At 33.7% G+C, this 24880-nt stretch overlaps 2 non-coding genes across 2 annotated transcripts; both read left to right on the top strand.

Moving 5' to 3' along the window:
• The first annotated feature begins 12916 nt into the window (after positions 1–12916).
• On the top strand, positions 12917–13000 carry TRNAL-CAA. The gene has a single exon. It is a non-coding gene; the product is annotated as a tRNA-Leu (tRNA).
• A 7779-nt stretch (positions 13001–20779) lies between these two features.
• Positions 20780–20863, top strand: LOC120138603. The gene has a single exon (XR_005517553.1). It is a non-coding gene; the product is annotated as a small nucleolar RNA Z199 (small nucleolar RNA).
• Positions 20864–24880: the final 4017 nt, after the last annotated feature.

The raw sequence follows: 24880 nt of genomic DNA, 5'->3' as shown, positions 1-24880 counted from the left end.
TTTTTTATTCATTCACAGGTCAGTTAATGTCAAATGCTCCAAACAAATCTGTTCAAAATTTGATCCATCGGGAGCCCCTACTCGTCGTAACAACCGCTGCAAATAGATCATCGATTCTCTGTTTTGTCTTAATTCCCCAGGAAAGTCGAGGGAAAGCCTCTTGTTAGACCCCAAGAAAAATGGAGAAGATTCTTTTTCGACTCTTGTAGAAAGCCCAACGCTAAAGAAGATTTGTCGAAAATCGAAGAAAATGAAGAAGAATAAAGTGATGCTAAGATTTTTGAATCTTCTTCTTGTTCATCACCGCCAAAAAATGCTTTGCTTTTAGCATGTTGTTGATCTTCTTCATACATCTCTTCTTCTTCGACTTGTAGGCTTTAGGAGTTACCTTTAGCTAGCCATGGAACAAATGAAGAAATAGAGCAAGAAAACAGAGTATTTAAAGAAAAAGAAGAGAAATGTTATTTAGAGAGAGAGTCCATTTGCGAAAACAGATTCCAAATGGTTTCGACAATCGATGAAAACTTAGTTTTGCTCTATTTCGGCCGTCGCCTGTGTCGCCGTCGAACTTCTCCTTCCTACTTCCTATTTCTGTCGCTAATTAAAGGAGAACTAAACAAATAAATTTGTGATTTAGGATTGTAAATTAAGATTTTATATGAAATAAAAAAGGGTTAAAATGCCAACAAGATCCTACTTGGATTAAATGATTTTAATGAGAATAACAACGGCCAGAGTTGTCATGTCATCATCCCGTTAAGTCATTATTGGTGGAGTGGTATAATTGTATCCTAAAATAATCGTTAGTGTTAAAGTTGACAAAATTAAAATTCAATGATATAAACAAGTAAACGCTTAAAGTTTGATAGTAGTTGGTGCAGTTTACCCTTAAATAAATAATAAAAATTATAATGATCAATCTACTATTAATCTTTTATTATAATTTAATTTTAATTTTAATAGAAAAATAATTAAATCTTATTTAATTATTAAAAAGTATAATTTATATGAATTTATAATTACAATCCAATAACCATCAAGACTCACCATCAACAATCATCGTGGAATGACTAACACCAACCTTTCACTCAAACTTCACACTAATCTAATCTTGTCAATTTATTAAATATACTGTAGCTTTACTCACGGAGTTGATTCAAATGGTAAGTAATTTAGTATCGTTTAAACAGATTTTAAATTTGAGATCTTGTGCATATAAAAAATACCTGATGGGAGACTTATCCATCAAAATCATGTATATGACATGGATTAATTAAAACCCTAAAGGAGGAGGAGAACAACTAAAAAAAATCACATTAGCCCTATGCTTTCTCCAAAGGCTAACTTTTTTGCCATATTATAGCACTTACCTTAGTAGCAGAGAACTAACAAATTTAACATCATTCATATTACGATATAATAGGTTCTATATATGTTTGATGTATTTCCTTTTATTTTTAAATTTCTGAATGAAAAATAAAATATATTGAAATTATTATAGTAAAATCGTATTTTGGATACTTTTAAAAGAATAAAATATATAGATTTAATTTAATATAAATTTGATTTTAAAATAGTTTTATTTTAATAAAAAAAATAAAAAATTAAAGAGAGGAACGGGAAGAATAAGTCAGGCGTATATTAACGTATTATAATAACAAAGAAGAATATTAGATCTATCTTGAAGGATGGCCGAGTGGTCTAAGGATCCAGACCCAAGTTCTGGTCTTCGAAAGAGGGCATATTATTGTTGGCATTGTTTCAATCCCTTCCATCCAAATTTAGGGTTACTTTCTGATCAAATGACTATAAAAATAAAACTGTAATAATATGGTTGAATTTATTTCAATGATTACTTGTATTTGTTGAAGATATGAAAGTATAATAGTACAATCTTGTGCTGAAGGTATAAAAGTATAATAACATAATCTTGTAAAGAGGAAGAAAATATATTAATGCACTTGAAATATAATACTTTGTTTCATCACTTACAATTCTTTATCTATGAATTGTAAGTGATTATTAGAGTAGTCAAAACTATTCATTTCACATTTTCATCATACATGATCATATCTATTCATCATAAATAGGCATATCCACTCTTGATGAATAGTCACATACATATTACACTTATTCGTAGAATATCATGTTTAAATCATAATATTCAACACTCTCTTTTAATTTGAACATTTCTTCGTCACGCCTAGCTTTTCACACATTCTTCGAAAATAGGCATATCCACTCTTGATGAATAGTCACATACATATTACACTTATTCGTAGAATATCATGTTTAAATCATAATATTCAACACTCTCTTTTAATTTGAACATTTCTTCGCCACGCCTAGCTTTTCACACATTCTTCGAAAATCTTTAAACTTGAGAGGTTTTGTAAAAATATTTACAACTTGATCTTGAGTCTTTATAAACTTGAGCTACACTTCTTTTTTGATAATATGTTCTCTAATAAAATGATATTTGATGTCAATATGTTTGCTTCAATCATGGAACATTGAATTCTTTGCAAGTGCTTTGTGCAAACTTGTTATCAATGCAAATTTTAGTAGGTCATTTTTGTGGCAAGTAAAGTTCTTTCACTAATCTTTTTAGTCAAGTGGCATGACAAGTACAAGAAGTTGTTGCACATATTCAACCTCACATGTGGGAAGAGTTATAATGAGTTACCTCTTTGAACTCTAAGAGATGCAACAATCTCCCAAGAAAAACACAAATCTAGAGGTACATGGGTTTTTCTATCATCAATGTATCCGAAAAATCACTATCACAAAATCTCCTAAGCTGAAAGTCGTGATAATACATGTAAAATAGCCCAAAATCAGTAGTACCTTTTAGATAGTAAAGAATCTTTTTTTAACAACTTTTATGTGAGTTGACTTAGGAGCTTCCATGTAACGACTCACTACACCAACCACTGTTGAGTTAATCGATCGACGGAATTAGCCAAGAGGGGGGTGAATTGGCAATTAAAAATTCGGTGGAAGCTTTTGCAGAAAATTGAAAAGATTTGCACAGCGATTTAGAGTGGTTCGACTTTCTCAATCAAAGTCTACGTCCACTACCTTAGCTATCCACACTAAGGATTTTCCAACAAATTCACTAATTTGTTCTTTCTTTTGAGGCCAAAGAGATAACCTTACAACACCCTCAAGAATATACCCCAATTCTTGAGAACACTCTTTTCCCAAAGAGAAGATTACAAATTTGCAAACTTACAAGGAAAACCTCACAAGGTAAGATGTTTGCACAATTCTAGAACAAGAAAAGAACACTCAAAGATAATTACAAATGAGCACAAATGGTGTTCTTGAAAGGAAAATTGGCTTGATTTGCACAAACTTGATGTTTGATGCTTTCTCTCTTGTTTCTCTATGATTTCTCATTGATCAAGGGCTTCAGAACTTGTTTAAATACACCTTGAATCACTTCTGAACGTTGGGGATGATTAGTGAAGATCATATAGCCGTTTTAGTGTGAAAACAATTAATAAAACAGTTTGGAGCGTGGGGGGAATCGGTTCCCCTCATAAGGAATCGGTTCCCTAAGTGTAAAATTCAAATATTTCGACCATGAAACAGGGGGGAATCGGTACCCCCTATGGGGGAATCGGTTTCCTCCGAGCATTCTGGAAATCTCGGAGCCAAACCATTCAGGGGAGAATCGGTACCCCCTTGGGGGGGAATCGGTTCCCTCTGAGCAATCTGGAATTTTTGGCTTTGAAATGGTTCGAAATACTTTGAAAGATTATTTTGAAATTGTTTTAAGATTAAAACTTAATTTTACACTTAAGTAAGGATTAAAAATGATTTTTGAAATATTTTGAGTAATGTTTTGATATTCGAATAATTATATCGAATATACTTAGAAAATCATTTTGGAAAATCTTAAAATTCGTTTAACTTAATTTGTTATATCGAAATATCAAAAATTTTTCAACAATCTCCCCCTTTTTGATATAACAAAACATTTTAGTAATTTTAAGATTTTGAAATCAAAGTTTTGAAATTACTCCCCCTTACTTTAACACTTCTCCCATTTATCATTTTAAAAACACACTTAAAACACACTTTTCTCCCCCTTTTTGTTAAATCAAAAAGATTCAAATAAACGTGAAAAATATGTAGCCAATTGATTAGGTATATGTATGCATAAGCTGCTAAGATAACAATCAAGAGAACCGTTAGCCATTAGTTCCATAATCAATATTCATAAACAATGTGATATGGTAAAATTGGTCATATTGCTAATAATAATGTAAATGATGCAATAATGAATAAATCACACCAAACATATAAGTTCACACCATCCATAAATTCAAACATTCCAAAATATTCAAAATGTTAAAACAATAAGTTTGGAAAACAAAGTAAAACATTTAATCACATATCCGGATCAGGAGGAGGAAAACGAGCTCGCATAACGGCCATTTCGTTAGTGAGGTCATTAATACGTGCGTTGGTTGCTTCATTATTTGCACGCATTTCCCGAAGAATTTCTAATTGTTGAGCTCCCATTGTGGATAAATGTGACTCTATAGAATTAAAGCACGAATCCATGGTCGCATATCGGTAATCAAATGTCTCCATAAAAGATTGAAAATATGGAGGCATTTGAGTCGATTGTTGTACTTGCTCTTCGGGCAGCTCCTCGGGCTGCTCAGGTTCATCTTCAGCTTCATCGATGTCTCGCATTAATTGCTCAAGCTCGAGATCTTCGTCAGCTTCGGGTGAAGCTTGTGAAGAACTAGCTCCCGGAGTAGTTGCAGAAGATCGAACCCATTCCCCGGTTTCCTTATCCTTAATCCATCCCGCTCTCGTTAAGGAAAGAAGGTTAATTTGTTTCTTAAGAGGAAAAACGGCATCTAGACCGACTCTAAGCCTAGCTTTGGAAAACAGATTACTCAAAATACAACCGTAAACGAGAGATGAACAAAGTTTTTTTATTAGGAACAAGATTTACGGTTTCAACAATTTCAGCAAAAATAATCTGAGGTAGGTTGATTTTAATATTGTTTTCGAAACAATGTAACCACCAAAGATCTAAGGCTCTAAGAGTAGAATAACGACCTCCAGATGGTCGAAACCACCAAGAAATCATTAGATGAAGAAAACATTCATGAAGGTCTAGGACACTTGCACTATCCCTTCTTTTATAACGAGATCCTAAAACCTGTTTTTCATTTGAAATCCCTTCATTATCTAATCCGAATGTATTGGCTATGTAAGCCGAGTCAATATATAAGAATTGTCCTAGAAGGTAGGAACGAATTCCTATGGTTTCTGTTTCAGTTTGGTCTTTAACACAAACGACAATAGAATAGAAAATACAAACAAGTTGATGGTAAACGATGGGTTCAAGGTCAAAGAGTTTATCAAATTTCCACTCTTGTAAAAGAGGAAGATATTTAAAATTGATAGCTAACATAGCTTGACGAGAAAGAATACGTTCTTCCCGGATTTTGTAAGAGTCGAAATATTGATAATACTAAAAACGATGATTTCTAGGACCAGGATGATTGAAACACGAATTTTGGATAGTCAAATTAGGATCAATAGGATTAGGATTAGAAATTGGAATAGGTGGAGGATTTGGAGGTGGATTTGGTGTGAACGACTAGATGAAGACCTAGCACGTTTAGTATTAGACATGGTGAAGGAAATCGGAATAGATTGGATAACCTGCAATTTTAAAAAAACAAATGTATGCAATTCAATTAATCCCAAAACTCAATTGAGTCCTCAATATTTCAAGGTTCTCTAAATCAATCCTAATGGGCAAAGTTTTTGAAAAACTTTTGAAAAATATCGTTTTGAGAAACAATATATGTATAGTTTTCATAACAACAACATAATTTAATCAAAACACAATGATTTGAAAAACAACAATTTTTTTTTAATTTTGAAAATTTAAAATTTTTGGAAAATTTTTGTGTTTTTGATGAAATTAGTTGTAACATCTAGTTTAATCACTAAACAATCAATGCCCGATCACTATTTCAACCTAGAACTAATTAAAACTAATCTTATGTTCAAAAATCAATGAAATAGAGAGTTTAGAAAAATTTACCTTGAAAGATGAAGATTGAGGGGATTTAGATGTTGTTTGCATGATTTTAATGATGATTGCAAGTTTAGGAGATGATATTTGAAGTGTTTTCCGATTAAAATCAATGATTTGAGGAAAGAATGGAGATTTGAGTGTTTGAGGGTGAGAAACGGCGGAATAGATTTTGGGGTTTTGGGGTGTTCTTGCCCGATTTTAACAGAACCCCAGGGGGTATCGATTCCCCTATGGGGGGAATCGGTTCCCTCATGGGGGGATCGATTCCCTCTGCACCAAAATGCTAAAATCCGACTTTTAAGCACATAAAATGCTAAATTAATCTTCTCTAGTGGTATAGGCAACTCATATATTGAAAAATAATTATGTTCAAACAATTAAATTAATCTTTAATCAATATTTGAACATAAAGTTAATTTTTCATCAAGAATCATAAACTCCCCCTAATTAATAGAAATGAATGCAATCAAAAATTACTATTATGAGCATTTTTAGTATTTATTAAAAGTGCTGAATTATTTTAAACACTAAGTGAAGATAGGTCAGTTAAACCTAATTCTCTCCTAAGTGTCCAAAACCTTTCCTTATCTAAGGGTTTTGTAAAAATATCCGCTAATTGATGCAAAGTATCAACAAATTCTAGAATTACATCTTCCTTAGTGACATGGTCTCTAATGAAGTGATGTCTAATTTCAATATGTTTAGTTCTATAGTGTTGGATGGGATTTTTAGTGAGACAAATAGCACTAGTATTGTCACACTTGATAGGAATAGTACCTACTTCAATTCCATAATCAAAAAGTTGTTGTTTCATCCATAAAACTTGTGCACAACAACTACCGGCTGAAATATATTCCGCTTCAGTGGTAGATAATGCAACACAATTTTGTTTCTTTGAAAACCAAGAAATCAGCATATTTCCAAGGAATTGGCAAGTACCGGAGGTGCTTTTCCTATCTATTTTACATCCTCCATAATCCGCATCAGAAAAAGCATGCAAGCTAAAGCTAGAGTCTCTAGGATACCAAAGTCCTAAACTAGGAGTGTCCTTAAGGTATCTAAAGATTTCTTAACAGCTAGTAAATGTGATTCCTTAGGACATGATTGAAATCTAGCACATAAGCAAACACTAAACATAATATCCGGTCTACTTGCAGTTAGATAAAGCAAAGAGCCAATCATTGACCTATATAATTTAACATTTACACATTTACCTCCTTCATCTAAGTCAAGCTTTGTTGAAGAGCTCATTGGAGTGTCATGAGGTTTCCCATTTTCCAGTCCAAACTTCTTGAGCATATCTTTGACGTACTTAGCTTGATTAATGAAGATGCCATCTTTTCTTTGCTTGATTTGGAGTCCCAAGAAAATGAGAGCCCCCCATCATGCTCATCTCAAACTCACTTTGCATTAGCTTAGAAAATTCTTGGCAAAGAATATCATTAGTAGAACCAAATATTATATCATCAACATAAATTTGAACTACTAATAAATCTTTACCTTTATGCTTTAAAAACAATGTAGTGTCAACCTTTCCTTTTGAAAAACCTTTTTCAATTAAAAATTTGACAATCTTTCATACCAAGCTCTAGGAGCTTGTTTTAAACCATAAAGAGCTTTTGTCAATTTAAGAACATGATCTGGAAATTTTGAATCTTCAAAACCTGGAGGTTGTTCCACATACACTTCTTCTTTTATAAAACCATTTAAAAATGCACTTTTAACATCCATTTGATATAATTTAAATTCATGAAAACATGCAAATGCTAATAACATTCTAATTGCTTCCATCCTAGCTACGGGAGCATATGTTTCATCATAGTCTATGCCCTCTTCTTGAGTATACCCTTGAGAACAAGTCTAGCCTTGTTTCTCACTATATTACCACTCTCATCAAGCTTATTCCTAAATACCCATCTAGTACCTACAGTAGATTTATTACTAGCCTTTCAACTAATGTCCATACTTTACTTCTCTCAAATTGATTTAACTCTTCTTGCATAGCCATAATCCAATGTTCATCATTTAATGCTTCTTTAATATTCTTAGGCTCTATGCATGAGATAAATGCAACATAATTACAAATATTTCTAAGAGAAGATCGAGTCGTTACCCCTTTTGATGGATCACCTATAATTTCACCATCCTTGACATAGTTGTACTCTCTTGGATAAGATACTTCCCTTTCTTCAATGGTTGGATTCTCAAGAGGATCATGAGTTTCCTCATTTTTCGTTTCTTCCTTTGATGATGGTTCTCCAACTTCATGTCTAACATCATTTGTATTTATAACACCTACATCATCATTCACACAAGAATCCTTCCTTGGAAGGGGATTATCATCGAAAACAACATGTATAGACTCTTCTACAACTAAAGTTCTTTTATTAAATACTCGATAAGCTTTAGAATTTAAAGAGTAACCCAGAAAAATTCCTTCATCACTTTTAGCATCAAATTTGCAATGGTTTTCTTTACCGTTGTTTAAAACAAAACATTTACATCCAAAAGGATGGAAATAGCTAATGTTAGGCTTTTTATTTTTGAAAATTTCTATGGAGTTTTCTTTAAAATTGGCCTAATCATTACTCGATTAACAACATAACAAGCAGTATTTGTGGCTTCCGCCCAAAAATATTTTGGCAAATTATTTTCACAAAGCATGGTTCTAGCCATTTCTTCTAAAGTTCGATTTTTCCTCTCAACAACTCCATTTTGTTGAGGGGTGCTGAAAAATTATGACTAATACCATTAGAATTACAAAATCCAATAAATCCAAGATTTTTAAATTCAGTGTCATGATCACTCCTAACACTAGTTATAGAGTAACCCTTTTCATTTTGGATTATTTTTGAAAATATGATGAACTGTTTTAATGCTTCATCTTCAGTACTTAAAAATAGAACCCAAGTATATCTAGAATAGTCATCTACCAAGACAAATGCATATTATTTTCCACCCAAGCTAGTAGTCCTAGTTGGCCCAAAAAGATCTATGTGGATCAATTGTAATACTCTACTAGTTGATACGTCATTAATGGATTTAAAAGAAACTCACTTTTGTTTTCCTTTAGCACAAGCATCACAGATTTTATCATTATCAAATTTAAGCTTAGGCAACCCTCGAACTAAATCACCTTGAATTAGCCGTTGCAAAACACTCATACTAGCATGTCCTAGTCTCCTATGCCATAACCAACTATCATGTTCAACCTTAGCAACTAGGCACAAATTAGTCATATCAATAGAATATAAATGCACCATGTATATGTTTCCTATTCTATGACCAACAAGCATAATCAAAGTAGATGCAATGTCAATCAATTTTGCAAACACTTAATTTAAAAATAAGACATTGTATCTTTTGTCAAATTCATCTAATCAAATTATGCTTTAATCCATTCACATACAAAACATTATACAATGTTGATAATCGAGATTAAGAGAACATGCATAAAGTTTTTGAAAATGTTATGCATTAAAACTTTATAATATTTTAAAAAAATATATGCATAATCATTAAGAAAAATTTAAGGTCAAAATTTTGCAAAACCAAATTTCTTGAAAAATCGATATCAATTGTTAAAGAGATATCAATTACATTTTAAAAACAATTTTGACCAAAAATTAATATGATGAACTAGAGTTTATAAAACATTACCAAAAATTATTATGTTCATCATACAATATTTTTCAACATACATGAGACAAAACATAATCATTTAGAATTATTTAACATTTAAAACCTCATGCATGCATAGAATAAATGAGCAACCAAATAAAAAAACATTAAGTTTAGAGGTTACCCATTCCTTTTTCATGTGTGGCTAGAGCATCTTGAATATCATCAACTTTATCACCATTGCTCCCACACACCTACAAGAGACATTTAAGTAGATTTTGGTATCCAAATTGCTTTGGATCCTTGAACATTAGTTTCAATGCCTCTTGTTCCTTTTGGAACCCATACTTGTCTAATTTTAAATCGTTTTCCTTTCTTTAAAGGACAAGTATGTTCCTTATGACCATGATAATGACAATGTGAACATATTGTCATTATTGAACTAGATGAATTATTTAAAATGATCTCTTTTTCTTTTGTTAAACATTCAAGCTTATCTTTTAAATTGAAAATTTCTTTTTCAATACTTTCAAATTTCATTTTTGAGAGTTCTAAATCCTTCTTCAAGATTTCATTTTGATTTTCAAAATCCATTTTCATTTCTAGAATAAGTTTGTTTAATTTGAAAATTTCTTTTTCAAAGTTTTCAGATTTTATTTTTGAAAGCTCTAACTCATTTCTCAACATTTCATTTTGATTTTCCAAGTCTGTTTTAGCTTTCAAAAGAAGATCATTTTTAACAATAAATTTAGAAATCAATTTATTGTATTTGGAGTTCATGGTCTCAAACTCCGAAAATAATTTATCATAAGCATCTTTTAACTCATTAAAAGATTTTGAATTTGATATATTTGAGTTAGAAGATACCTTTGGCTCTGTGAGAGCTAATAGAGACATCACTTTTATTGGTTCTTCTTCTTCCTTGTCTCTATAGATCTCCTCAAGCTTATCCCACATTTCCTTGGCACTTGAACAAGAAGAAACTCCTTTATATACATTAGGATCAATTGCACAACACAACATGTGCATAACCTTTGAGTTTTGTTGAGCTTCCTTTCGTTCTTGAGTACTCCACTTCTTTACCTTCTTAGTAGGAGATGAATATCCTTTCTTGATTATCATCCAAGCTTCCATATCGAATGCTTTGATGAATATCATCATACACCTCTTCCAATAACGATAATTTGTTCCATTGAAGTATGGAGGCACGTCAATTGGTCTGGATTCTTCCATGGAGAATGAACCGGAAGTGGACGCCATCTTTATCGATTTAACTCTTCCCGGATCGACTCAAGAGGCGATTAAACCTTCAAATGAGTTAGGCTCTGATACCAATTGTTGAGTTAATCGATCGACGGAATTAGCCAAGAGGGGGTGAATTGGCAATTAAAAATTCGGTGGAAGCTTTTGCAGAAAATTGAAAAGATTTGCACAGCGATTTAGAGTGGTTCGACTTTCTCAATCAAAGTCTACGTCCACTACCTTAGCTATCCACACTAAGGATTTTCCAACAAATTCACTAATTTGTTCTTTCTTTTGAGACCAAAGAGATAACCTTACAACACCCTCAAGAATATACCCCAATTCTTGAGAACACTCTTTTCCCAAAGAGAAGATTACAAATTTGCAAACTTACAAGGAAAACCTCACAAGGTAAGATGTTTGCACAATTCTAGAACAAGAAAAGAACACTCAAAGATAATTACAAATGAGCACAAATAGTGTTCTTGAAAGCAAAATGAATATTGAAAGGAAAATTGGCTTGATTTGCACAAACTTGATGTTTGATGCTTTCTCTCTTGTTTCTCTATGATTTCTCATTGATCAAGGGCTTCAGAACTTGTTTAAATACACCTTGAATCACTTCTGAACGTTGGGGATGATTAGTGAAGATCATATAGCCGTTTTAGTGTGAAAACAATTAATAAAACAGTTTGGAGCGTGGGGGAATCGGTTCCCCTCATAGGGAATCGGTTCCCTAAGTGTAAAATTCAAATATTTCGACCGTTGAACAGGGGGAATCGGTTCCCTCCGAGCATTCTGAAAATCTCGGAGCCAAACTATTAAGGGGGAATCGGTTCCCTTTGAGCAATCTAGAATTTTTGGCTTTGAAATGGTTCGAAATACTTTGAAAGATTATTTTGAAATTGTTTTAAGATTAAAACTTAATTTTACACTTAAATAAGGATTAAAAATGATTTTTGAAATATTTTGAGTAATGTTTTGATATTCGAATAATTATATCGAATATACTTAGAAAATCATTTTGGAAAATCTTAAAATTCATTTAACTTAATTTGTTATATCGAAATATCAAAATATTTTCAACAACCACAAATAAGGTATTGTGTCTCGTACAAGTCAAGTATCTCAAACTTCTCACAAGACTTTTTGAAAAGAGCTGGATCTTTTTTATTCCATCATTGAAATTTGACAACTTTACTCCACACTCCATCGGAGTATCAACATAATTATTGTAATAACCTATTTTGATCTGTCCCATTTTCATTATAATATTATACTAAGTAAACACCAAATAAATCCAAGTCCATTATCAAAACCAAGCCCAAAGTTAAATGTCCAAATATCCATTAAATCCATTTACAACTTAAAACCTGAAGCTCAAACCTAGTTACATTTAACCCTAAACCTGGCTAGCCCAACAAGCCCAAATATTTGACAATGAAAGAGCTGCTGTCGCCGTCATATGTAGCCCTTTAGATTCCAACAGCCATATTGGCCCTCGGGTGTAAGTCACGCTCCGGTTGTCTCCTATCTACGTTAGCAACCCTCATGCAACAGGTGGTCCCAAGCCCTCAAGAGCCTCCACGCTTGCAAACTCACGCCCCTTTCTCTCCATATCAACATTAGTAACAGTGGTTCTCGATTGATTCAAGCCCCGTTAGCAGTCATCATGCACAAAAATACAAAGCAAAAAATAAGTTGTAATGACTCAAATAAAAGCCCCCTATTAGTTTGATGCATTTCCTTTTGCTTTTAAAGTTCGAAATGAAAAATAAATAGCATTGAAATTATGATGATAGGAAAATTATCTTTTGAAAAATTAAAAAATGAAAAAAAGAATGAAAATTGTATGGATTTAATTTAATAGAACTTTTATTTTTATAAAAGAAAAAAAATTAAAAGAGAGAAACGGGGGAATAAATCAGAGATTTATAAAAAATAAATTAGCAAATTAAAAATTAGTGTTCCATTGTCAGGATGGTCGAGTGGTTTAAGACGCCAGACTCAAGTTTTGGTCTTCGAAAGAGGGTGTGGGTTCAAATCCCACTTCTCACAATTAAGTAATATTTTATGTTTTATTTTAAAGGGTAAACTAAAAGTTTGAGTAATTTTTTTTATTTTAAATATGTAATTTTTTCCTCAAATTTTAAAAAATAATAAATTGGTAAGTAACAATATTGATTTATAATAAATAAATTACTTGATATTAACGGTAATTACCAAGTAACATAAAGTTGATGTGACACATTTAGAGGGTTGATTTGATGCCGTTCAACCATACTAGTATCATTAGTGATTTGACTAAACTGACACCTCAAAATTTTTCATTTCTAACACCCTTTGACAAATAGTTCCCGAAATAGCACATTTTTCGCTGAGGTGGCACAAAAGAGCATCCCCGGGGACGTGTTTTACCTGGTTTTTGCTGACTGGGATGCCACGCGTGTAAGGCGCATCCCCGGGGATGCGTTTTATATGGGATCTGCTGAATCGGATGCCACGTGGATAAGGCGCATCCCTGGGACGCGCTTTCACCGCTATGCCTTAGAAATAATAGGTACTGACATGAATAGTTCTACGGGGGATATGAGTGACATAATAGGGCAATGATAACATATTCTCTGACAAAATAAAGGAAGGCGCGCCCCCGGGAACGCGCTTTCACCACTTTGGGTACTGACATTAATAGTTCCCGAGGGACATGAGTGGCATAACAGGGTAATGATAACATAGCCCCCGAGGGACATGAGTGACATAATAGGGTAATGATAACATATTCTCTGACAAAATAATGGAAGACGCGCCCCCAGGAACGCGCTTTCACCACTTTGGGTACTGACATGAATAGTGTCCCCGAGGGACATGAGTGACATAATAGGGCAATGATAACATATCCCTCGAGGGACATGAGTGACATAATAGGGTAATGATAACATATTCTCTGACAAAATAATGGAAGGCGCCCCCCCGGGAACGCACTTTCACCACTTTGGGTACTGACATGAATAGTGCCCCGAGGGACATGCGTGGCATAATAGGGTAATGATAACATAGCCCCCGAGGGACATGAGTGACATAATAGGGCAATGATAACATATTTTCTGACAAAATAATGCAAGACGCGCCCCCGGGAACGCGCTTTCACCACTTTGGGTACTGACATGAATAATGCCCCGAGGGACCTGAGTGACATAATAGGGTAATGATAACATAGCACCCGAGGGACATGAGTGACATAATAGGGCAATGATAACATATTCTCTGACAAAATAATGGAAGGCGCCCCCCGGGAGCGCGCTTTTACCACTTTGGGTACTGACATGAATAGTGCCCTCGAGGGACATGAGTGACATAATAGGGTAATGATAACATGGCCCCCGAGGGACATGAGTGATAATATGACAATGATAACATATTCTCTGACAAAATAATGGAAGGCGCCCCCGGGAACGCGCCTTCACGTGAATAGTACCTCGTTATAGACATTATTATATGCAACGTATTATGGACTTTCAAAACAAACTTCAGTTCACAAGCTTTCAAATTCTCAAACTCTAAATTTCTTAAAAAATCTCAATCCTCTATTCTCTGAAAATGAGTTGTCTTTCTGCTGTTGTTTTGTATGATGAGAAATTAAGGAAACTGAAAAGGGGGTTGTTTTTGAGTCAGATCATTATATCCCCTTAACCTTGAAGAGAAACATCACTCTTGAAGAGTTAATCACAAAAATTTCGTTAAAGATTCGTGTAGCTGGCCAGAGAAGACTATCTTCACTTCAGTATAGATTTTCTACTGAACTTTTTCCATTCACGTATACATCATTTCATCTTTCCAACGATGATAATGTTTCTATGATGGTTAATGCTCATATGGGGAGTTCACAATCTCTTATTGAAATGTATGCCACTTTTATTGAAGTTCATGCTTCTCGTGGTCTCTCATATTCCTCTCACTTTGGCATTGCATATCAAGCTGATCAAGTTTATAGCCTGACACAATTGATCTGTAATGATTTCACATCATTAATGGCGAATCCAACGCCAGATGCTATGCCATCAAGTTCAATAGGAAGATATTCACCATCAACTGCTTATGATCTCAACCCACGTGGCTTCACTAATAATCCATATGGCAACATCTCTCTACTTCAAGGGGTAGACATTCATCTGCTAATGTTTTCGACTTACATATGAAAATGCCATCAAGACGACAGTCTATTCACATCTTACATGATACAATGACCTCAAGTTCAAGGGGAGGACACGCAAGCGGGAACTTATTTGACCTCAACATTGGATTATCGGAGGAACTCTCATCTCCACCAGAAGAACCTCTTAGGGAGCCAGGTGCAGATGGTGCTAAACGGGATTATTCGTTGAACCTGACTCACCACAGTTTAACGTATATTATGATGAGAGGATGACGTTCCGATAAATACAACACTAGCCGAACTTCTTGCACATATGTATGGTGCTGATTATGATGCAATGTACGAGCTTGAATTTCCTGATCTTCTTGATGTTGGCAACTATGGACTTCAGTCATTAGTCAACGACGGTAATTTACATATTGGAATGGAGTTCGCATTGAAGGAGGAAGCAATGATGGCAATAAAAGTTATAATATTCGTAACTCAGTTCAGTCCCGAGTTGATCAATCTACCACGGAGAAATATGTCTGCTACTGTGTCCAACGTGACAACGGATATCAATGTATGGCCCGTATATCAAAGAGGAAGAGGAAGAACAACTTATGGGAACTAACCAGATACAACGGTCGTCATACGTGTTGTGCAAGAGGTATAAACCAGGATCATCCCAACTTGGACTCCAACATTATTTGCCAAGCAATCATGCCCATTGTGAAGCAAAGCTCTCATATAGCTGTTGCAGTGTTGATTTCTGCTATACAGTCACAATATAGGTACACCATCTCCTATAAAAAAGCTTGGTTGACAAAACAGAATGACATTTGCAAACTCCATGGCGAATGTGATTCCTCTTACAACGAGCTGCCCAGTTGGTTTCATGTTATGCAAAGACTCAATCCCAGGACAATTGTTAAGTTCAAAACTCAACATCATTACGTGAATGATCGAATGGTTCGCGATCGCTGCCAATTCTACTGTGTCTTTTGGACTTACCCTCAGTGTATTAATACAGTCAAGTACTGTAAACCAGTTGTCCAAATTGATGGTACTTTCTTGTATGGAAAATACAAGCAAGTTTTATTATTGGTTGTGGTCCAAGATGGAAACCGCAATATTCTTCCTATTGCGTTTGCCCTCGTTCAAGGAGAAGACACTGAGTCCTGGGCTTTTTTCCTTAAAAATTTACGTTTACATGTTGTCACCAGGGAACCAGTAAGCATTATTTCAGACCGAAGAGCCAAGATAAAAGCAGCAATGGAGTCTTTGGGTACAATGTATAGGCCTCCACATGTTCAACATCGTTATTGTGTCCTTCATATTGCTGCAAACTATTACGGAAAATACAAGAACGATGAATGTCAGTTAGTCGTGTGGATGTGTATGTTACTTTTTCCCAATTTTTCTATCATTTTCGTATTACTTATTTATACTTCATATTAACTATTACATATTCCTAATGGCTTAGGTTACAAACTCTTACCTCAAAGGTTTGAGTCTATGCTACAAGAGCTATTTGGCAAAAATAAGAAGGGGTGCGAGTACATTATGACATCAACAAAGAAATGTGGACAAATGCGTATGACGGGAGGTATCGTTATGGTCATATGACAACCAACTTGGCTGAAGCAATAAATTCAACCTTAAAGGGGGCGCGTCATTTACCAGTCACGACGTTGGTCAAAACGACTTATTTTGGTTTGGGTCAACTCTTTGCAAAGCTCGGTGGACAAGCTCTTACTTGGTTGCAAAACGACTATATTTACCACCCAAGACTAATAGCTGATTTACAGAAAAAAGTGGCTGCATCAAATGGGATGTTGGTTACAAATTTTTCTCGCACCCGTGAATTGTTTCGTGTTACCGAAATGCCACGCCCGCTGCAAGGGATTGAACCTAACTCTTTCAGAGTTAATATGCAAAAGAGGTGGTGCGATTGTGGTTTCTTTCAAACACTCAAATATTCATGCTATCATGCCATTGCAGCTTGCTCACATTCGCATTTAGACTACAAAAATTATATTGATCACGTACACTAACTTTCACAAGTATTTAAGGTATATGAATTTGAGTTTCCGCCCATAGGAAACGAAAGAGACCCAAATGAGATTCAAACTTGCTTACAATTGTATCAGATCCATTGCTATTGAGGGACTCAGGTCGTCCAAAATCTACTAGAATACATTGTGATATGGATATTCGGGAGAAGTCAACAGAACAAAAACGATGTGGGCATTGTAGAAACATCGGGCACAATAGAAAAAAATGTACAGCTCTATTATCATCACATAACCATTAACCCTTATGTAATTAATATTCTATTTAAATGAATGTTTTTGTTTCTAATATTTAAATATAATTGCATTTTGTATAATTTCTCAATGTATGTACACCTAAATAATTTAAAAAAATTATTTAAAAATTATTTTATTACATTTATTTAATATAATAATTAATATTATTTATTATAAAAAATTAATTATTAATTTTTAAATATTATAATAATTCAACCTTCTACGTAAAGAAAAAATATTAAATTAAACAAATTAAAAGTTATAAAAAATTTATGTATACGATGACACATTTCATGTTCTGATTGTAGGATTAAATTTATTAAATTAAATTAAAAGTAAGACTAAATTGATAAAATATGTAAGTATTGAAGATTAAATGTGTAATTATACTAATTTTATTAACTTATGCATCAATATTTTCATTAAATATTGATAATATATGACTAGATTGATAACATTTAAATAATTAAGTGATAAAATTAATAGATCGATAATCAAAATAAAAAAATAATAGATATATAACCATACGTGTAATATTATAATTTCATACATTTTTCCTATAATTACAATAAGATCAAAGCTGGTTTTGATCTATTGTTCCATCTGATTAATGTCACGTGGAATGGGTAAATGCCAAAGTCCCTGAAATATATAACACTAAAACCTAAATTCACTCCACCTTTAACACACATTTAAAAAATACATTCGATAATTCTTAAATTATAACCGAAACACTTTACATAATTTATTAATAATTTATAAAAACAATAAAAATAATTTTTTTATTATTAAAAAAATATCAGCGTGGCATCCGCCTTAATAGATCCCATATAAAATGCATCCCCAGGATGCGCCTTACACGCGGGCATCCCAGTAAGCAAAAACCAGATAAAACACGTCCCGAAGATGCGCCTTTGTGCCACCTCAATCGAAAGGATACTACTTTATGAAATATTAGTCAGGGTGTTAGAAAGGAAAATTTTGACTAAAGATGTCACTTTAGTCAAATCGTCCTTGAACAACCACTTTCACTCTCTCCATAATTTTTTTTTATGGATCAAAGTGAGAGTTGCAGGGTATCTCTACCGGGGCTGGGAACCTTCCGATAAGTCTGATGTACAAAAAAATGCATAAAAAGCAACACAAATAGTGGGGAAACTCAGGAACGAATAGCTGATCTTTTTGGTGTTTCCTTTGAAATTTGCAGGATATTTTCTTCGACATTGGTAGGAATATTAAAAATGAATTTCCTTCTTAAGGATGGATCCCCAAAAGTTACATCACATTTAAAAATGCGTAACGCAGTAAATATTTTCAAACTAACTTTATATGCTCTCTCAAACACATAAATGTCACTTGTCATAAAGCAACAGAATGGGCTTCCATATGAAAATCTCACCTTGAGTGTGTGGTCAGCTATCATCTTCCTTCATTTAATCATATACATAGCATCTATGTTACTTGACTCTTCTTTTTAGAAACATACTTCAAATCTAATCTTGGCTGACATTATTAGAAATAATATGCATGTGTTTTTCAGAAGAACAAAATATTGAAGCCCATAACTGTTCTTCATGGATGCTAGTCATTAATGCCACTTTTGGCACCTATAAGATTACATTCTTTCTCTTAAAGGGGTTGATGTTTGGAGTTTTGTCTCGAAAGCTTGGGTTACCTGGAGTTTAAGGAAGATTCTTTCACTTAGGGAGATTGCGAGGCCCTTGTTTGAAACTACTGGTTCGGCCCCTGTTCGAACAAGGTGGATTTGGCAGGAGCTGAGGGTGAAAGGGAATACGGTTCCATGGCAGAAGCTGGTATGGTTTCCTCTTCACATTCCTAGACATGCTGTTATTTCTTGGTTGGTGTTGCTGGATCGACTGGCTACTAAAGACAGGTTGCGACGCATGGGTATAATGTTGGAGGGTGTCTGCGTTTTATGTGGAGTAACATTGGAGTCTAGAAATCACATGTTATTTGAATGTAATTTTTCGGTAAGTGTTTGGAAGACCATTTTGGCTTTGTGGGGAGTGCGGGCGTGGGAGCCTCGGTTGGGAAAATGAGTTGCAGTGGGCACTTTCAAAAGGGAAGGGTAATTCCATTTCTTCTTTTATGTTTAAGATTACTTAGAATGCTTTTATATATATATTTTATTTGGGAAGAGAGAAATAGAAGAAACTTTAGAAAGTTGTATAGAAATGATGAGGAATTATTTGGTTATATTGAGGAAATTGTGCAGGTGAAACTAACACGAAGACTACATCAGGGACTGTATTGGGCTGTATAGTATGGGATTATAGGTTTTGGTTTGGTTGGTTTGTTGATTGTTGCAGCTTGCTGCTTTGTTTTCTTTGGATTTAATACATACATTTTATAAAAAAAATGACATTCTCAGCAGCAATAGTACCATAGACATGGTATGAAGTATCTGAAAAGTATTGAAATACCCCTTCATTTTTATCATTTCTTATGGCTTAAAGTGTGGCGATTGGCCTTTGAAGGCAGGGTTTCAAATCGCGGCTGCGGTCACGTTTTCGGCCATTTCGTTTTTACCAGGACTGCGGCCATAGCAGGCGCTATTACGAACGTAGCGGACATTATTGGATGCTATCGTGATAGCGGACCGCTATTTGAAACCCTGTTTGAAGGTGATTACCATAGTTATTATAGTTATGATGCATTTTTCAGCAAAGAGAAAGCTGGTGGTTGATCTGAAATCTTTTTAGAGGTTGCTGTATGAAAATGTTCTTTTGAGATCAAGATCATGGGAGTTTAAAATTACCGAACTGCATCTCAGAATTGCCTGTGCACTTCTAACAAAGATGATTTGGGTCTGTTTCTGCAGCAGCATAAATCATATATGCTAATAATCTCCATTAACTAAATACATTTGCATGCCATGAATAGTTGTCTTGTTCTTCCAAGTTGCATTTATGTATCCGACTAAAGTATTTGGTATTTGTTGCAACTCAACTTTTATCATCATGCTATGGTTGCAATCGAGTAGGTTGAATTATGTTTGGATTGTGTCAAAAAATAAGATAAATTGGAAGTATTCGGTAGGTTTTGGATGGTAGTGTATATGCCATTCTATGCAGCATGGATTTTCTGTGATTAAACTTTAGATGTCAACCATTACCCTTTATTTGAAGATTCTTACTCGTGTTGAAATCCTTACTCGCGTTTTCAGCCAATTTCTGTGATTGGGGTAATGGCCGTTAATGGTCGAGTGACCGATCTATTATAAATCGATAACGTTAGTGATCAATTTGTTACTATTGAAATTTCAGTAGAAAAAACAAAAATGACTTAGTGACGATTTATGTAGTTTACCCTTTATTTAATTTTCACTTCAATTACTTCCTTTTTATTAGGTAGGTTTGTTAATTTTCCTTCTGATCAAATGACTAGAAAAATAAAACTGTAACAACATGGTTGGATTTATTTCAATGATTTCTTGTATTCAAGTCTCTAATAACCAACACGAATAAAGTGATTTTAGTGGTTAAAAACAAGAGCGGAATTAAGAATTTATTATAACGGGTTAAAATATATTTTATTTTTCATAAATGTAATTTTTTTTAAATTGAGTGGAACTGGTAAAATTTTTATTTATTTTTGAAAAATATAATTTTTTTAATATTAATTAATAATTAAAAAAATTGACGGGGGCTAAGGCTTCCCTTGCCCCCGATGTTCTGCCAATGATTAAGATTTTTTATTATCTCTTGAGGTCTAGTCTGTACGTCGCTTATGCTAAGAATATGAACTTTTATTATTAAATAATTAAGAGCTTTAAACATATCCGGCCTTATATTCATCACAACATTATAAAAAAAAAGTCTCTAACAATCAATATTTCTTCAAAGAATCTATTTTTCAAGCTTTTTTTTTACCTTAAGATTATAAATGGAATCGATTTGTTTATTTTCGATCCAATGAAAATTTTGTATTTGGATATATACTAATAGTCAAATATTATATATAACAAAATTAAGAGTATATCATGAATGAAAAATTAATTTGGGAAATATTTTGAATGTTGTAATAACACCTAAAGTCGTTGGTAATTGTAACTGAATATGTCAAATTCGTACGTGGATTACTTTGATTTTTTTTATTAATCTAGGGTAATTATAAAGTAGTATATGTTCTAAAGATTATCAATCATTTGACAATAAAAGCTCAAACACCCTTGTAGTCTTTGATGTTTGAACTTGAGACTTTTAGAGATAACAACCATCCTTTTAACCATTTAGATAACTTGGAAGAAACTGAACATAAATGGAACAAAATAAAAAAAATTAAAAGTTGACCCATTTAAGTGAAACATTGAGTATAAGGCCTCTAATCATATTTTTGTTTGAAAAAAAAATAAAATTATAGGTACCAAAATGAAAAAAAAACTTAGAAAGCTTGAAAAATAATGTATGCTGATTTTTAACTTGCAATGACATTTCCGGAGTTGATGACATAAAGTTCAAGTTGAAAGAAAATTATAATTACATGGATTAAAAACGATTATTTTTAGAAATATTGCATTAAATTAAAAATATATTTTTGTTAAAAAAAGCAAGTTTTTTAAGTCTAACAGATTGAAAAGAATGTAAGCCAAAGATTAGAATTAATAAAAACAAAAAATTGAAAAAAATTAAAAGTTTTTCGTGACGAAAATGATGGCCATTCGAATCATCGAAAAGTTATGTAAATTAAAAAAATCACTTGATTAGATACTAGAACATAGATTGCAAAGTTTTATTATATGATTATAATTCACATAACAATATAATTAAATTCCTTCCTTATACTCATCATTTCACCTATAGGGTCAATTTTTAAAATTCTTTAATTTATTCCATCTACTTTTAGTTTTCTTTTAATTTGGTCTTGAAAATTAGAAAAAAATATTGGAGCAAAGTTGTTGGCGTATTTGGAGATTATTAAAACATTCATAATATTTCCCTGAATAACTCCTTACGATTTATATTTCCCTAATTAACATTTTCATCACCACGTGCCCCTATATTTACCAAACCTTGATTGGGAAAAGGGAATAAAATTATGACCTTATAAAGACGTATATACATGAGGGTAAGCTTTGGTACAACATAAACTCTTCCATATAAAATTATGACCCATTGGTTTATCGTGGAAAACAAGCATCTTAATTCCAGATTTGTGGCTTTGGAGGGTAAGCTTACAATGGGAAACTTGAGCATTGTTTCCGCACCAAATGGGTACAGAGTGTTTTACTTTTCTCGGTGAATATTTGGAAACGGTGGGGGTGCCCTGCGAAAATAGGGGGATTTTAACACTATAATAGTTGCAGAGGAGAGAGTTAGAGCTGTTTCGAATGAAAACTCATTGGAGAATTTTAAAGAATTCATTCAGAGCAGGGATTTAGTAGATTTACCACTTTCTGATAACAAATTCACATGGTTCAAGGGAAGGGGGTCGCCTTCAGCAGGCAAACTTAACAGGTTTCTCATTTCTCCTGAGATCTTTCTTAAATTTCCAAGGCTATTGCAAGTCACTCTCCCGAGAAGTTTATCCGACCATAACTCAGTGATACTTAAGGTTGTGAATGAAAAACGGAGCTCTCGTACGTACCTTCAAATGGTTTTCGCATTGGGTGGACGATAAAGTTTTCTCGGATTTGGTCAAAAGTGTGACTGTCAGTTGTAGGAATAAAAGTTTTGGCAATTTCCTGTGTGAGATGAAAAGTGCCTCCGAGTTATGGGTAAAGGAAGCAAGGTTGAAGGAGACCGTTTCTGTGTCTCAAATCGAGTACAAAAATAGGGGAGCTTGAACGCTCACTGTTGGCGGATGGGGGAAATCCGGATACTATAGCTGAGATCAAAGTTCTGAAAGCGAATTTATGGGCGAGGTGTAGAAGAGATGAACGTGAATGGTTGCAAAAGTTGCGTCTAAAGTGGTTTAAGGAATGCGATATGAATTCTAAATTCTTTCATCTTACAGCAGCTATTATAGGGAGGAAAAATCACATTTCAGTTATCCGAGTTGGGGATGTCGAGATATCTAATTCGAAGCTGATTTCAGAAGCTTTTATGAATCACTTTCGGTCTAGTTTTAATGAAAGCTACTCAATTCCTGTTAAGGAGTTTGGCGTGCAGTTTAGAAGAGTGGGGTTGGCTTCTAGACGAGCTCTAGAAACTCCTTTTGTGGAGGCAGAAATTTAGCTAGCTTTAAATTCGGTTGATGGGTCAAGAGCTCCACGACCTGACGGGTTTAACTTTAATTTTTACACAAAAAAATACTAACAGATTGTTAAAAGTGAAATTGTGGATTTTTTCAACGACTTTTATAGAGGAAAACAATAAGTTGTTCATCACTTTAATTCCTAAGAAGATCAATCCGGAAAGGATCAGGATCAAAGACTTTAGACCAATCTCGCTTGGGAGCAGCCTATACAAGTTGGTGGCGCGGGTGCTTTCTAAAAGATTAATGGGTTGTATCAATGAAGTGGTGGGGGATCATCAGTTCGCGTTCACTGTTGGAAACAGATAGCAGATTTTGTTGAAAATTGGTGGCACCGAATTCCACCGAAAGTTGCACCGATTTTGTGGAAAAACAAGTTGCACCGATTTTGTTGATTTTGACAATGGTAAAATTGCACATTTAATCAATGTACTTTAGGGTATTTACAAGATTAGTCTTTAAAATTCAACTATAAATACCATAACCCATTTAGCTCCAAAACCATCCCAAATCATTCTAGCTTTCTCCCAATATTAGAGAGTTTTCTTGAGAGTTATTTTCTCATTTTTATCAAGAGAGAATTGTCATTGTTTTTTCCTTTTTATCAAGAGAGAATTGTCATTGTTTTCTCCTTGTTAGATCGAGAGAAGTTATAATTACAATTTTCTCATAGTGAAATTCTTCTACTGTTGCCCGTGGTTTTTACCCTATATTATTTAGGGGTTTTCTACGTAAAATTTATGTCTTCTTTATCTTCAATTTTATTTTCTCAAATTATCAGTTGCGATTTTGCTCTATCAGATAGCCGTATTCCGCAACAATTGATATCAAGAGCCAGATTAGAGTGTGTAATATATACTTATTGTCTTTGTGGTTGCCACCAAAAGGTGGATACTCCAACATAAGAAGGTAAGAATGTATTACACATTCTTTGAAGGTTCCAAAGAACTATTCACGATAGTGAAATAATGAAAGCTATCTGTAATAGAAGCTATGTAAATGAAATTTGATATTGAAAAGTTCAATAGGAGAAATTTTTCATTGTGGAAATTGAATATGAAGGCCATCCTGAGGAAAGACGGTTGTCTAGCAGCTATTAGTGAAAGGCCGATAGATTTACAGATGACAAAAACTGGATCGAAATGGACGAGAATGTTATGACAAACGTTCATCTAGCATTAGCAGATGGAGTATTGTCAAGCATCGAGGAGAATAAGACAACTAAGGAGATATGAGATCATCTCACCAAACTGTACGAGGCCACATCGTTGCACAATA

Source organism: Hibiscus syriacus, unplaced genomic scaffold (assembly GCF_006381635.1).
Source record: "Hibiscus syriacus cultivar Baekdansim isolate YM2019G1 unplaced genomic scaffold, ASM638163v2 tig00110694_pilon, whole genome shotgun sequence".
Classification (NCBI taxonomy): domain Eukaryota; kingdom Viridiplantae; phylum Streptophyta; class Magnoliopsida; order Malvales; family Malvaceae; genus Hibiscus; species Hibiscus syriacus.
Note: the sequence above shows the minus strand (reverse complement) of the source record. Positions and strands in the feature narration are given on the sequence as shown.